This window comes from Sesamum indicum, linkage group LG10, assembly GCF_026168435.1.
Source record: "Sesamum indicum cultivar Baizhima isolate 11 linkage group LG10, ASM2616843v1, whole genome shotgun sequence".
Taxonomy (NCBI): Eukaryota; Viridiplantae; Streptophyta; class Magnoliopsida; order Lamiales; family Pedaliaceae; genus Sesamum; species Sesamum indicum.
In genome coordinates this window covers 13,555,022-13,570,945 of record NC_142666.1, presented here as the reverse complement: position 1 = coordinate 13,570,945, position 15,924 = coordinate 13,555,022, and the positions used below count along the sequence as shown (strand labels likewise).

The 15,924-nt window shown below is 38.7% G+C and overlaps 1 pseudogene; it reads left to right on the top strand.

Annotated features, from left to right (window-relative positions):
• The first annotated feature begins 3,520 nt into the window (after positions 1 to 3,520).
• On the top strand, positions 3,521 to 4,812 carry LOC148786690 (uncharacterized; annotated as a pseudogene).
• The last annotated feature ends 11,112 nt before the right edge of the window (positions 4,813 to 15,924 follow it).

Here is a 15,924-nt window from a genome sequence, read left to right as displayed (position 1 = left end):
CACATAGATCTCCTTTGAACATGGTCACTGAGACCTTCAATCTCTCTATTTCACAAAGATTTACACTGAGCTTATCAGAATAGTTCACTCTTATAAGATAGGAGAAGGAATCTCCTATTTATAGGGCCGAGAGAAGAGATGGAGATGGAAGTCATAATTGATTAGCAACAGAAAGCTCAACGACTAATTATATATCATTTGGGTCATGAAAGTCATAATTATGATTGTCCGTTGATACTTGTGGAGTATGTATTATCTCATTCTCTTGAAACGCAACTTCGGTCCATCGAGAGTCATCAATGACTCTTCTGGCTTTTGTTTTATAGACAGTCATCCAGTCCACTTTGTCTCTCTTCATAGTAGAGTACTCCGTGCAGTAAACTTGTACTGTTTGTTGTGCACGGATGAATGGTTCGTTCTTTTGGTATACTTTCTTGAAGTTTACATCAACGAGGTGATAACGAGGATGGACCTTCATCCCTCTCACGGGATTGACCCAACAGCATTTAAATAGAATGATCTGCATATTTGGAATAAGTGGGTAATCTAACTAAATTATCTCTTCGAGAATTCCAAAGAAGTCATAGTCCATGTCCGTATATGATGAGCTTTTGACACACATCCCACAGTTCATAATTGACTTGCCTACGTTGTGAATTTCAGTATGGAAATTGTAACCATTTACAAAGTTGCATGGGAATGTTGTGACCTCAGCTGTAGGACCCCAATAATGCAACTTCAAAAGTTTCAATTTGGATTTCACATGTATTGTACATATTTGAGAAATCATATATTGACAAATTACAGTTGTAACACAATTCAAAAGGCACAATTCATAAGCCACAACTTACACGATTGACCAATCCTTGAATTGAGTAGCTATTGGCTCCTCAATGATTAGGTCCTTCGAATGGTGGTGCTCGTAAAGTTAATTCAAGAAGGACCTATTCACATACGTATCAATACATAGGTTAAAAGTCCCAAATAACAATGTAAATAAACTATATTGGTATCTTACACTTACTCATACTATGAAGTGACTACTTCACAGATGGTCAATATATATGTCTCAATTATGTGGCGTTCTGATCCACTGAGCCGTCTCTTCTTTGATGCACCACTACCTCGACTAGGGTAGTTGAAAACAGACCGTGAGTGTTGTTCATAGAGAGATCGTCATTTCTGCGTGGCCTGTTTCGTGCAGAAAATATGGGGCTCAAAATAGTGAGAAGTAAATAGACTGATTTCTTATACAAGGTAAGCCTCTACAATTGACGCCTCGATGTGTGCTTTCTTTTTCACCTTCATTTTCAAGTCTTGAAGAAATTTCATAATCGAATATTTATTAGAAACCTAATGAAACTAGAACTATTTTAAAAAATTAGAATAATTCGTGTACTAATTACGTCTCAAATGGATACATCCACCTGTATTGCACAGGCCGCCCACATGCACTTCATATGGCAGGTGAACAATTAGATGCTCCATTGAGTAAAAAAGAGCTGGCGAAAATATTTTCTCAAGGTTTCACAAGATGGTTGCGACACTAGCCTCCAATTCTTATACCTTGTTCACATCAAGCGCGCCGAACATAGAATCTGAAATAGAAAGCTGACCTCAGTCCATGCACTCCAAACCGAATCAAGAAGCATTTCACGAAAGACAATCTGGACCAACTTCTGCATGAATATGTGAAGTCTCATCTCCTTCACGTCGACATAACAGGCCAAATTAGATGCGTAGCCATTAGGACACTTCATATGACTAATCCATTCACATATCCTCTTCTTCTGCTCTTTGGTCAAGGTATATACGGCTTTGTACATCACATTCAGCTTCTTTCATCCACCTCAAGCTCCGGAGGGTTACATATAATCTTGAAATCCTTCCATGCATTCAGAGTATCCTTCTTTTTTCCCTTTATATCCATCACGGTATTGAATATATTGTCAAACACATTCTTCTTATATGACATCAAGATTGTGTCATATAAGATGCGTCAACCAGTTGATAACTCTGCAATTATCATGATTTTATAGCGATTTAATTTTTCTTTTTAAGCCAAAACATTCTTAATTATGTGATTTTATTGCATATTCAGCAAAAAAAAGGAAGATTACAAGCAAATTTCTGCAGAATTGACAAAGTGTGCCCACGCTTAGTGGAGTGGTCAATTCGGGATAAGGGTAAGCACGAGCGATTTTCGCAAAAGATAAAGAAATAAAGTGTTTAAATTTAAAAAGGATTCCTTAAAGCTTATCTCTTGTAATTTATTTACCTTTTTAGAGTTTATCACGTATCTATCCCCCCCCCCCACGTCTAGATTCGTAGGAGACTTTTATTATAAATAGGGGGATCTCTTCATTTGAGGGGAGTCGGTTATTATTTAGAACTCTATAGAATTTTTTGTTCATCCTTTCTCTTTTATTTTATTTTACAATCGGAATTAATGGAATTCCACTTTTTAGTGCGTTCTTCCATTAACATGTCCGGCTAAATTCCTTATTTTCTGGTTAAGGTATGGTGATTGCTTGATTCCCATCATGTTGTGAGATCTAATCTGTGCTCTACACTTGTTAAACGAATATTTATGCTATTCTCTGTGCTTTAATTACAAACGTCTGATTTATGAATGATTCGGCCGGTTGTTCATTATCAAGAAGGTTTGCTTAGCTAATTGGACTTTATAAATCCGTGTAATTGTTTATTTAGTTTAATGATTAGTAGCAACGTAGCATGATTAATTGTGTCATAGTAATTAGTTATGTTATGGGGAATGCATGATCTAGTTTAAACGAATTATCCTTGTAGGAGTTTGTTAATTAGAATCAGGCCTTTCTAATTCTTAATGTTATTAACAGATTAAATCTTATGGACGTTCCCAGGGTTGTCTGTTAATTAGGGATCTAGCCAACGGTCATACCTTGGCTAACGAAAAGTTAAGGAAAGGTGAGGTTGTTAGGTCATACCAACAACCATAACTGGTTTATTTGTCCATACATGTGTTATTCTTGCCTCAATGATCAACTCACAAGAATCAAGCATAATCTTAGCCTTAACCGAAAAATCTCCCTCTTATATCTTCATCAGGTATTTTTAATTATTTATTTAGTTTTCAATCACTTCTTTTTATCATCAATCTTCCCCCATTATTTTCTATTTTTCTCAAAGAAATCAACTTAAAGCCAATCTCTGTGGATCGACCCTACTCCCACTTTCACAAGTGTAGTAGGAATTATTTTTGGTGACTTCGACACTCATCAAATTTTGGCGCCGTTGCCGGGGATTGGCGTTTTTTAAGTATATTTCTTTATTTTTAGTTACTTGATTTTTATCACCATTGATGCCAAGGTCTTCTCGTACAGGTAAATTGGTATACGAACCTGAAATCAAAAAGACCGCACGAAGACTTCGTCGGGAAACTAAGCAACAATCGGAAGAAACATCCGCCCCATACGAAGACGAAGAAGACATAACTTTGGAGTTTGAGGAATCCCTAAGCGAATTCGAATAAGAGATAATGACTTTGATTCCTGTAAGATCGATCAATGACATGACGTCGCCCGATCTGAACCAGCAGCCACTGTGGATTGAGTACCCTGACTTGGAGGTAAATTTTGAACTGAAATCTGGATTAATTCATTTACTTCCCACTTTTCGTGGCCTCGCAGGTGAAGATCCACACAAGCATCTGAAGGAATTCCATGTAGTATGCTCTGGAATGCGACCGCAAGGCATAAGCGAAGAATAAGTCAAACTGAGAGCATTCCCATTTCCCTTGCCGACCAAGCGAAGGATTGGCTATATTTTCTACCTTCAGGATCCATTACAAGATGGAACGATCTCAAGAGGCAGTTTCTTGAGAAATATTTCCCTGCCTCAAGAGCCACAACGATCCGGAAGGAGATCAGCGGGATTCGACAATTCGCGGGAGAAAGTCTTTTCGAATATTGGGAAAGATTCAATCGACTAGTGGAAAGTTTCCCCCATCATCAAATCCCGAACCACTTGTTGATCCAGTATTTCTATGAAGGTCTATCAAATATGGATAGAAAATTGATAGATGCGGCAAGTGGCGGAGCATTGTTCGACAAAACCCCCACCGAGGCGCGTAAACTAATCTCGATTATGGCGTCCAACACGTAACAATTTGGGGTTAGACACAATGATCCACCTAGGAAAAGCAACAAGGTAAGTAATCTTGAAGAACGTTTAAATCAACTCACAACTGTTGTTGAAGAAGTTGTTGCAGATAATTATCAACAAGTCAAAGCGTGTGGTATCTGCACTTTAACGGGGCACGCTACCGACATGTGCCCAACTCTTCAAGAATCAACTACCGAACATGCCGACGCTGTAGGAGGATTCACCGGACAACAACAGAGAAGATATGACCTTTCTCCAACACATACAACCCCGGATGGAGGGATCACCCGAATCTGAGTTACGGTAACCAACACTTTCAAAAACCGCAATACAGACCACCTCCGCAGCCTAACCCCACGCCTAGCACATCTCTCGAATACATGATGAAAGCACTAGTGACCAACACACAACAATTCCAGCAACAGACCCAGGCGAGCTTCCAACAGTTCCAGCAACAACAGCAACAGACCCAGACGAGCTTCCAACAGTTCCAGCAACAACAACAACAAACCCAGACGAGCATTCAAAACCTAGAATCTCAAATCAGTCAACTGGCGACGTTTGTTGGTAAGCTAGAGTCCCAACGTAAGCTACCTTCTCAATCTGTCATTAACCCTAGACAAAAACGCTAGTGCTATTACGCTTCGTAGTGGAAAAGAATTGTAGGAACATGTGAACGAAGATGACACCAAACGTGGGCACGGTGTGAAAAGAAAGCCGCAAAAAGAAATTGAGGTCCAACAAGAACAAGCCGAACACGAATCGGACCATCCGAAGCCTTTGGTAACTAGACCATCCTTCCTAGAGAGATTCACCAAAGCAAAGAAGGAAGAGGAAGAAACAGATATTTTTGAGACGTTCCGCAAAGTAGAGGTAAACATCCCTTTACTCGATGCAATCAAGCAAAGACCCCGATATGCGAAATTTCTCAAAGAATTGTGCACTAGCAAGGGTAAACTCAAGGGAAACGAACGGGTAAGTATGGGGGAGAACGTCTCTGCAATTCTCCAACGAAAATTACCCCCAAAATGTAAGGACCCAAGTACGTTCTCTATACCTTGTAAAATTGGTATGATTGGAATAAAGAGGGCTATGTGCGATCTTGGAGCATCTATAAATGTTATCCCTCTAACCATTTTTGAGTCCTTGAAAGTTGGTCCTTTAAAGGAAACAGGGGTAGTCATCTAACTTGCAGACCGTTCTGTAGTCTACCCGGAAGGAGTCTTGGAGGATGTTCTTGTACAGGTAAATGAATTAGTATTTCCTGTCGATTTTTACGTATTGGATATGAGGGAAGACGACTCCCCCAATTCCACATCTATCCTGCTAGGAAGACCGTTCCTCAAGTTAGCTAGAACAAAAATCGATGTGCACAGTGGAAGTCTCACTATGGAATTCGACGGTGAAATCATAAGATTCAACATCTATGAATCAATGAGGTATCCAACTGACTTACCTACCACTCTTCTTGTAGATATCTTTGACCCTCTCGTGCAGGATTCCAAAGCAATAGGTAGCGAGGACCATGTGAAGTATGCATTGGAAGAAAGCTTCACGTTGGAGAAGGCAAAAACTTTGGAGAAAAAAATGATCATAGACCCAAACATCGGTGACACCGTTTTTGAACTGGAAGCCCTACGAATTTTACCTACTAACGCTGCTTTCATCGAATTACCACATTCTCACGCTAAAATTGTTCCCTCTATATTGCAGCCACCCGCAGTGGAATTAAAGGAGTTACCAAAACACCTTAAGTACGCATTCTTGGGAGAGAACAAAACATTACCGGTGATCATCTCAAGCAAGCTCACCGATCTTGAGGAGGAAAAACTGATTCGAGTGCTTCACGAATTTCGAGAAACCATTGGATGGACTATTGCCGACATTAAAGGTTTAAGTCCTTTGACTTGCATGCATAGAATACTTCTAGAGGAAGGCGCAAAACCTTCATGGGAGGCACAACGCCGGTTGAACCCTTTGATGATAGAAGTAGTCAAAAAAGAGATTTTGAAACTTCTCGATGCAGGTATGATCTTTTCAATCTCTGATAGCGAATGGGTAAGTCCGACTCAAGTAGTACCTAAGAAAGTTGGTATTACTGTAGTTGAAAATTCTGTTGGAAATTTAGTACCCACGCGTGTTCAAAATGGGGGGCGACTTTGTATTGACTATAGAAAGCTTAATGCCGCCACTAGGAAAGATCATTTTCCACTTCCATTTATAGATCAAATGTTAGAAAGGTTAGCCGGTCAATCTCATTATTGTTGCCTTGATGGATATTCAGGTTTCCATCAAATTCCAGTGGCGTCGGAAGGTCAAGAGAAAACAACATTCACATGCCCATTCGGAACCTTCGCCTATAGAAGAATGCCCTTTGGACTATGCAACGCACCCGCTACCTTCCAAAGATGTATGGTTAGTATTTTCTCCGACTTTGTTGAACACTTTGTTGAAGTTTTCATGGATGATTTTACTGTCTACGGAAACTCATTTGAAGATTGTTTGGAAAAATTAACTAAAGTACTTGAAAGGTGCATAGAAAAAAACCTCGTTCTAAATTATGAAAAATGTCATTTCATGGTAGATCAAGGTTTAATTCTAGGGCATATCGTGTCTTCTAGAGGGATAGAAGTAGATAAGTGTAAAATAGACGTCATAAAATCCTTGTCTTACCCCGCTAGTGTGCGGGAGATTCGTTCTTTCCTTGGACATGCAGGATTATATCGACAATTTATAAAGGACTTCTCGAAAATCGCCCAACCACTATGTGCGCTGCTGCAGAAAGACGTAACTTTTGAATTTGATGAAGATTGCATGAAAGCCTTTGACAAATTAAAGGATTCCCTAACATTAGCACTGGTGATTCGTCCCCCTGACTGGAACCATCCTTTTGAGATAATGTGTGACGCTAGTAATCACGCCATCGGAGCTGTCCTAGGCCAAAAGATTGGAAAAGATCCCTACGTGATATACTATGCATCACGGATGTTGGACAGCGCTCAAAGCAATTACACAACAACGGAAAAAGAACTTTTGGCTATTGTTTTTGCTTTAGAAAAATTTCGCCATTATTTACTTGGAACTAAAGTTGTTGTGTATTCTGATCATGCAGCGTTGAGATACTTGTTGTCAAAGAAAGAAGCAAAACCACGATTGATAAGATGGATACTGCTGCTGCAAGAATTTAATCTTACGATCAAGGACAACAAAGGGGCGGAGAACCTCGTAGCTGACCATCTTAGCCAATTGGTAACCGACGAAAACCCTCCACCTCTAAATGATGAGTTCCCAGACGAACATCTTCACGCCATTCAAGGAGTCACCCCATTGTACGCTGATATAGTTAATTTCTTAGTCATTGGTGTTTTACCACGAGATTTAACTAAAGCAAGAAAAGATAAGATCAAAAGTGATGTCAAACACTATGTGTGGGATGAGCCGTACTTATGGAAATTTTGTTCGGATCAAATCATTCGAAGGTGCGTTCCTGAAACTGAAATACCCTCTATTCTTGAGTTTTGCCAGTCATATGCATGTGGAGGTCACTTTGGACCAAAAAGAACAGCACGAAAAGTGCTAGAATGCGGCTTGTTTTGGCCAAATATGTTTAAAGATGCATATCTATTTTGTAAATCTTGTGAAAATTGCCAAAAAGTAGGGAATGTTGGCCATCATAATCAAATGCCCCTTTCCCCAATACTTGTGTGCAAAGTATTTGATGTGTGGGGAATCGACTTTATGGGCCCCTTCCCATCTTCTTTTGGCCAGACTTACAGTCGATAATGCTAAAACTGTTGTGGAATTTGTCAAGGCTAACATTTTCTCTAGGTTTGGTATGCCAAGAGCAATTATAAGCGATCGAGGGACACACTTTTGCAACAAGGTGGTCGATGCTTTGTTCAAGAAATACAACATCACGCATCGAATTTCAACCGGCCACCACCCCCAAACGAATGGCCAAGCGGAAGTCTCCAATCGAGAGATCAAATCCATACTAAAAAAAACGATGAATCCTAACCGAAAAGATTGGAGTACACGCTTGGATGACGCACTCTGGGCTTATCGTACGGCGTACAAAACACCCATAGGTATGTCCCCATATCGTTTGGTTTATGGTAAATCTTGTCACCTCCCTGTCGAACTTGAGCATAGGGCATATTGGCGGATCAAGCAATTCAACTCGTCAATGGACGAAGCGGGAGGGCAAAGGAAGTTGCAAATACAAGAGCTCGAAAAGTTACGGAATGATGCTTATGAGAATTCAAAAATGTACGAGGAAAAAGCAAAAGCATTCCATTATAGCACCATATCTCGGAAAGAGTTCGTTGTCGGGCAAAAAGTTCTCCTCTTTCATTCTAAGCTCAGGTTATTCCCGGGTAAGTTGCGTTCTCGTTGGATTGGACCTTTTATTGTTACTAATATTTTCCCCTATGGTGTAGTCGAAATCAAGAGTCCCACGACTCAAAAGGTATTCAAGGTGAATGGACATCGGCTCAAGCCTTTCTACAAGGATTTTCAAACACCAACAATTGAGAAAATTCAACTTGTGGATCCCGCGTTCACCTAAACGAACTTCTGTCCGTCTAGTCAAAGACGTTAAAGAAAAGCGCTGCGTGGGAGGCAACCCATGAAATTTCTATCCTTTCCTTTCCCCTTTCTTAATTTTAGTTTTTGCAAATTTTATTCAAATATGTTTGGATGGCTAAATTGGACAGATTTGGAGCTTCCACTAAGCAGGCCCACGCTTAGTCGACCCTTCAAAACTGTTTCAACTCACTTCACCAAAACAGATTTGGAGCTTCCACTAAGCGTACCCACGCTTATCTGATCTTTCAAAACTGTTTTAACTCACTTCACCAAAACAGATTTGGAGCTTCCACTAAGCGTGCCCACGCTTAGTCGATCTTTCAAAACTGTTTTAACTCACTTCACCAAAATAGATTTGGAGCTTCCACTAAGCGTGCCCACGCTTAGTCGCACTTCGTAGGCTGTTATTCACTTTCATTTTCCTTCATTTATTTATTTTTTTAGTTATTTTTATTTATTTAGAAAAAAAATTCAAAAATTCGAAAATCAAAAGAAATAAGAAAATCAGTCAAATCTTTCCATCACATTTCAAAATCTTTGGCCGATATTTTCTTTTTATCTTTCTCAGCTCATCCACAGATCCACAGCAACTTCAAATCCGCCAAGAACTCTTCATCTCTTTCAACAAAGCCATCTCACAGGAAAAGCTCCCCGTCGTCGTTTGCCGTCATCGCTCACCGGAAATTTGAACACTTCGGGCTGACACCAAGGCAACCACCCACACCATGACCTTTTCACAACTTGCACTCAGGGACGCTTCCTTTAACTCTCTCCTTTTAATTTTTTCTTGAAATGCATGTTATAGTCCACATTGAGGGCAATGTGGATTTTAAGTGTGGGGGTATTATTGTTGAGCATATTTCATGAATTGGGTGTTGTTGGTTGCGTGTTGAAAATAGTTGTTGCTCTTGTTGATTGTTAAAACCACTTGAAAAGATATTTTTGTGCTTAATTTTCTTGACTTCTGAAGATTGAGTCTTGTGGAAATTTTTAGTTGAAATTGCTTGGTTTTGAAAAAACATTTGGCATGATAAAACCCTTTCAATTTTGGACTTATCTTGGCTTGATGATGTTATGTGTAAAAAGAATACATGTTTTATGTTTGAGGATATTCACTAGTTGAAAGCCTGTTTTTACCAAAATGACTTGAGTTAAAATCTTCTGATGTAGGATTAGTGGACTAAAACATACCTCGTGAGATCTTGAGCTTGATATGTCCATAAAAAAAATCATCATTCTTTGTTGAGAGAATAACACTTCTATGGATTTGTCTTCCTAGAACTTGCCTTGAACCACATCGAGGCCACAAAAATGTGCATTTATTTGGATATGATAAAGGCATTAGAGACCACTTTCGGCCTTCTTTAACCACCCAACACATTTTAACTTTAGAGAACCCCTTTGAGCCTTTCGACCTATTTTATTGAATAACCCATCATATACGATCCTATCTCGTCGTTTGTTTAAAATCTTGATTTTGATCCCTCTAAGAACTATTAGAGCATCAACGGATATGGGTTTATGTTCAAAAGAACAAGTTCTCAAAATGGGAGATTTTCAAAACCTTTGTGATTTACATGCTTAAAAGATGTATCTCAAAATGACTGTGGGGGTTCCAAAATTATGTTCTTCTTCACTTTGTGGGAACCGACATCAATTTTCCTGATCTATGCCTATCACAAAAAATTGGAGAGGAGAAAAAGAAAAAGAAAAAAAAAGAAAAAGGAGAAAAGAAAAAAAAAAGAGAAGAAAAAAAAATGTATGAACTCTCCAAAAGGAATAAAAAAGGCATAGTTCAAGGAATTGTCGAAAGATCTTGAAGGGAGATGAGTAAACTTTGAGAGCTTCGAATTATTGTTCACTCAAATTTTTTGGTTCTCTAATTAGTTTCTTGGAATTTAACCTCATTATCCTTTTATCCTACCCCAAACCAAAGCCCCATTACAACCAAAATTAAAGACCTTTTGATCCATATATGTGCATATTTCAAAAAGTGGTGGAGATGTGATGTATAGGCAAGCCTATGGTGAAGCATTGTCGTAGTAAGTGTCGAGAGATACACTTGAGCCATATATACACTTGAGAGAATGGAAACCGGAGCGAAAATAGTCCACTAGTTTTTATCCGATTGGTTTTGATAATGGTCATCACATGAAAACTTGTTCGATACGTGTTGAATTATCTTTTTCGTAAAGTATGTCATTTACTTTGCACATGATTACAAATTTCCTTGAGTAGTTCAAGATTTGGAGGGAATTTTTGAATGCATCATGATTTTGCTTGAGGACAAGCAAATAGCTAAGTGTGGGGGTATTTGATAACTCTGCAATTATCATCATTTTATAGCGATTTAAACTTTCTTTTTAAGCCAAAACATTCCTAATTATGTGATTTTATTGCATATTCAGCAAAAAAAAGGAAGATTACAAGGAAATTTCTGCAGAATTGACAAAGCGTGCCCACGCTTAGTGGTGTGGTCAACTCGGGATAACGATAAGCACGAGCGATTTCCGCAACAGATAAAGGAATGAAGTATTTAAGTTTAGAAAGGATCACCTTAAAGCTTATCTCTTGTAATTTATTTACCTTTTTAGAGTTTATCACGTATCTATCTCCCCCCCCCCCCACGTCTAGATTCGTAGGAGAATTTTATTATAAATAGGGGGAATCTCTTCAGTTGGAGGGATTCGGTTATTGACTAGAACTCTATAGAATTCTTTGTTCGTCTTTTCTCTTTATTTTTATTTTACTACCGGAGTCAATGGAATTCCACTTTCTAGTGTGTTCTTCCATTAATATGTCCGGCTAAATTCCTTATTTTCTGGTTAAGGTATGGTGATTACTTGATTCCCATCATGTTGTGAGATCTAATCTGTGCTCTACACTTGTTAAACGAATATTCATGCTATTCTCTGTGCTTTAATTACAAACGTCTGATTTATGAATGATTCGGCCGGTTGTTCATTATCAAGAAGGTTTGCGTAGCTAATTGGACTTTATAAATCCGTGTAATTGTTTATTTAGTTCAATGCTTAGTAGCAACGTAGCGTGATTAATTGTGTCACAGTAATTAGTTATGTTATGGGGAATGCATCATCTAGTTTAAACGAATTATCCTTGTAGGCGTTTGTTGATTAGAATCACGCCTTTCTAATTCTTAATGTTGTTAACAGATTAAATCTTGTGGACATTTCCAGGGTTGTCTGTTAATTAGGGATCTAGCCAACGGTCGTACCTTGGCTAACGAAAAGGTAAGAAAAGGTGAGGTTTTTAGGTCGTACCAACAACCATAACTGGTTTATTTGTCCATACATGTGTTATTCTTGCATCAATGATCAACTCACAAGAATCAAGCATAATCCTAGCCTTAACCGGAAAATCTCCCTCTTATATCCTCATCAGGTATTTTTAATTATTTATTTAGTTTTCAATCACTTCTTTTTATCATCAATCTTCCCCCATTATTTTCTATTTTTCTCAAAGAAATCAACTTAAAGTTAATCTCTGTGGATCGACCCTACTCCCACTTTCACAAGTGTAGTAGGAATTATTTTTGGTGACTTCGATACTCATCAACAGTACTTGAGTCCCAAAAGATGCTTTTTTTTGTCCACTTATACTCGCTATCGTACCCATACGGGAGTGACAACGAGACTTCAACCATAGGACTAAACTCTTCAATTCATTCGCGGATTTGTTTTCCCATCAATCTTTGCCATGCAACCTTCTTTTCTACTCGGTTCTTAGTTAATGCTTTCTTGTTCTTATGGTATAGATGATCTGTGGGGAGAAACTGTCTGTGGCAGTCAAAGTAGCATGCCTTTCTACCATTCTGTAGGTAGAATGCATGTGTGTCTTCCACACAAACTGAACACCCCATAATACCAGCGAAACTCTATCCAGACGCCATCCTATAAGCGGCAGGTCGTTCACAGTCCACATCAACGCGGCTTGCATTGGGAATGTCTTGTTCTTAGCACTGTTACGCGTCAGTACACCCACATACTACAAATTCTACAACTCCTCGATCATCGGCTCCAAGTAAACATCGATGAGACGTTTCGGATAGAAAAAACCAAGGATCACCATTGTCAGGAACATATACTCAGAACTCATGCACATTTTCGAGGGCAGATTGTATGGTGTAAGTATAACGGGCCAACACAAGTACGTACGATCATACTGCCCGTTTGGTGCGAACCCATCTGTGCACAAACCCAATCTAACATTACGGAACTCTACTGCAAAATCGATATGTCCGGTCAAAATACCTCCATGCCTCTGCATCATACGGATGACACATGGATCCCTCCTCCGTCTGATGGTTGGCATGCCACGTCATTTGTACGGCAGTCGCTTCCGAAGCATACAACCTCTAGAGGCGAGGGGTAATCGACAGGTACCTAAGAGTGGCATACGGTATCTTCTTGCAATTAGAATTTCGCTCTCTGACTGGCTTGTACCTAGCTTCTCCATAAAACTTGCAGTAGTCCAGATCAATGTCGTCCTTCCAGTACAAAATGCAACCATTCTTACACGCAACAATTTTCTCAATAGGTAAACCCAAGTCTCTTATAAATTTCTCAGTAATCCTGGGGCAGGATGTGGTCGCGCGGCAATATATGATCAGCCCACTGCGATATATGTTGAGCAATATGGTGCTCAGCTTTGATATTAACCAACTTAGCTATAGGCCCCAACTGAGATTAGGTGCAACTGTTCCACAACGGCTGCTCGACAGCCTGCACTATATCATGAAATCGATCTGCCAGTCCAGATACATAACCTTAGGGGCCTCTATTGGAATATGAACTAGGCCCTGCATCAGTAGGACATGACCTCTTACCATCATCAGGCATACCATCCTTGCTATAATTAGAAGTCTACACGGTCGGCCTAGTGACATCAAAGACCAACTTTTGCGGCCAATCCATCAGCGTTGCATCACCCCAAAGTGTACTCGTATCCTGCATAACATGAGAAATGAGAGTTTGCTCCTCCCGCAACGAGGCCACCGTGACGGTCTCAAAATACTCCTACACCCGCTCCTTGCGATTTGAAGTCCAATTATAATACTTCGGCATAAAATATTTCATAAATAGGTCGAAATTTACGTCGTCCATGGTTTCAGAATCTTCATTTTTGCGCTAAGAGAAGGACACTTAATTTTTTTACCGTCCATATATGCATGTTGAAACTTGGCCCATTCTATAAATATGGCAACACCATCCTAAAACTCCAGAGTAAGACCTGCCCTATTCGGAAGGTTTTTCTCATACATCCATCTCCTCAACTATCTTAACATGATGATGACCTCTGCACACACAAACACATATATATACATATATATTATTATAACATTAAATTTAATTTATAAAATTACAATAAATAAAATTAATTGACAAATAAAGGATTAAAATAGTTATCTGATTAAAGTAACTCTAAATATCAACGAAAATTTGAGATAGATTGACAAACAAGAGTAGAAAAATATTAGTGAGATAGTGAGAGATTAAAAAAATTTAAGAGAGATTGAGGAAATAGAGAGAAAATAAGAAGAATGGAAGAAGATAGTAAGATTAAATGGAAAGAGAGGAACACATTTATATAGAAAAATTTGAAACGGTCTTTGAAATAGTTATAGAAACACATATCTAGCCGTTCAAAAGTAGTCGTTAATTTAGACTTTGGGACTGCAATTGAGACGGTCTTTGGAACGATCAATCCGGCTGTTGTAATATAGACGTTGAATTTCATTTGAAACGGACTCAGTAACACCTAAAAAATAATTTAAAACAATCGTTCGAATTTGTACCGAATTTTGGAACAATTTTAGAAATACATAGCTTCTTAAATAAAATTCATAATCTGGAACGGTTTTTCGCATATTTGATTAAGGGTGTACTAAATCTTTACAAATTGTACCTCATTTTGGAATACATTTTCGAACAGTCATTTTGGGACATCCATTGCCATAGATATAGGAATGATTAGGTTATGACTGTTCCTAATTCTAATATAATGTTCCAAACAGGTTCCAACTATTTACCGTTACTATTTTGGAACGGTTGTTGGATCGAAGTTAGTAACCATTTTTCTGAAACTCAACTTGGAACGGTATGACCGTTCTAAATTTATAACGCAAAAAAAATATTGAACATGACGTCATGTTTCAATATCCGTTCCTGATGTGTTCTAAAGCCCGTTCCAAGATGGGATGGATTTTGGAATAGTTAGGATGACCGTCCTAATATTCTGCCTTTTTTTGTAGTGTGTGTCATTCTTGGGAGGGTTTCTAAATTGAGATTTCGTCGTGGACAGATTCGGAAACGAAAACGGAAAGGAGACAAGCCTCGTACCCGAACAAGAATGACAATAGGGTAAATCCTTTTACATTTATGCTTATTCTATTTCTTGTATTTTTTAATGGCCTATGTGTTTATTTTATACACCGAACGCCCAGAAAAAGATCAAGAGTACAACCCTTGATCGGGATTCATTGTTTGATTTATCATATTTTTTAATTTTACGCACTTTTGTCGTACTTCCCAACCTGATCCACTCCCTTCAAGTGGTATCAAAGCCCGGCTCAATGTCCAAGCCTAGAATCTAACGTATATTGCATATTTCAGCATGCTTACATGTTTTTGAATCAGCTTTGAAAGCATGATTCTTTTATTTTAATTACATATCTAGATTTACGGTTTTGTATGTCTTAATTTTGCATATAATTTTGGACATGAGGATTTTACTATTTGGAAGTTTTGGATCTAACTATTTCTTGTTTATTTCTGGAATTGTTGAAAAAAAATGAAAGTTTTAGAAAAAAATCGCAAAAATGGCAACACGGTGTCGCTGCCTGCCGGCCGGGTAGCAGGCGCGCCTACCTGCCGCGCGCAGCATGTTGCGCGTTGTTGTGCGTTTTCGACGCCTGGGACGTGTGTACGGCAAGCAGCGGTGCTGGCGCGCTCCCGTGCCTTGCTGCCAGCTGGCTTGACCGATTTTTTCTGTTTATTTCAGAATTTAATTTTTTTTTATTTTTCTGCATATTTTCCTAAAATAATTCATTTAGGTGAATCTAATTTTTGGTTGAGATTTGATATTTCTCAAAATTAAATCATTAAAATTAATTTGAATGGATTTTCAAACAGGAATTAAGTTATTGCATGGATTGCACTTATGTCCATAATT